Source organism: Ovis canadensis, chromosome 1, assembly GCF_042477335.2.
Source record: "Ovis canadensis isolate MfBH-ARS-UI-01 breed Bighorn chromosome 1, ARS-UI_OviCan_v2, whole genome shotgun sequence".
Classification (NCBI taxonomy): domain Eukaryota; kingdom Metazoa; phylum Chordata; class Mammalia; order Artiodactyla; family Bovidae; genus Ovis; species Ovis canadensis.
In genome coordinates, this window is record NC_091245.1 from 49121638 (window position 1) to 49122856 (window position 1219).

A 1219-nucleotide genomic window follows, 5' to 3' on the forward strand; every position below is an offset into this window, starting at 1 on the left:
TAACATTACAGTCTCTATTTTCGAGCCTTAATATTTTCAAAATGGGATCTTCTTTGCATATTCATATTTTGCCAACTTCATCCATCTATCTTTCCTCATGGTTGGTTGAAAAACTACTTTTTATTCATTATAATCTTAAAAGTTTTTTCATATCAGGCAATACATATACATATAGTAGTGCAAAGTCTTAAGCAGAAAAATAAGTTTGGCGGAGATTCGTAAAAATCCCATCTCTCAATAAATTCCAGAAATTGCAACCCTGAGCATGAAAACATATGAAATCCTTCACAGATTTGCATGACATCCTTGCACAGGGGCCATGCTAATCTTCTCTGTATCATTCCAATTTTAGTATATCTGCTGCTGAAGTGAACATATAAGTTTTATACTTTTTAATCTATTCCATTTTGTTTGATGACACAAAAATTAAGATATGTTGTGCTTTTACAGTATTCGAGATGTGGATCAGTAAGTAAAGTTGGTCAGTTAAATTAGGGAAGGAGGCTTCAATATTAGGGAGAGATCATAAATATCTGACTGAATCTCTTCCATGTCGTATTCTTTAATCCCCTAAACACTATCCCTAACCTCGCAGAGGAATCAATGTAAATAACTGAAATCAAAACACAGTACTAGTAAGTTTTACATTATTGTTTATAATTTTTTGAAGCCCTTTGTTAAAAGAACATTCTTATTTAGGTTAATTCCAACATATTATTTCCTTTTACCTATTATTCCTAGATTTCTCCCAGTGGTAAAACAGAATAGACTTAATTCTTGCTAATTATATCAATGCTTCAAAAATTATGCTCAAATTAAATCTTCTATGTAACATGCTGTTAACTATTATGATAATTAAATTTTGATCATCACCCATTTTTAAAATTTTCTCTTTTTAACATCACTACTAAAATGGTCAATAGAGGGAATTAGGACTAACATCCCCCTTCTCCCCTTTTCAGGCAATATACTTCTGTTAATGCTATTAGTCATATTATTATTATTATTGTTTTTATTACTGGTAACAATAGCTGCTGCAGGTGTAATAATACTGGTAAAGTAATTTTGTCCTTTTTTTTTTTCCCCTGGTTTGATATATATCACTCCTTGTACCCTCCTGAGATTTCAGATGTAAAACTCTCAAATATATGTTCCATTTCAATCAGGGATTACTAGATAGCTACGTTTGTTCCCATGCTAGACTTGTGCTACTAGTTTT

The 1219-nt window shown here is 31.3% G+C and overlaps 1 non-coding gene across 1 annotated transcript; it reads right to left on the bottom strand.

The window, feature by feature from the left end:
- Positions 1–269: 269 nt before the first annotated feature.
- LOC138431403 (U6 spliceosomal RNA) lies at positions 270–376 on the bottom strand. The gene has a single exon (XR_011253671.1). It is a non-coding gene; the product is annotated as a U6 spliceosomal RNA (small nuclear RNA).
- Positions 377–1219: the final 843 nt, after the last annotated feature.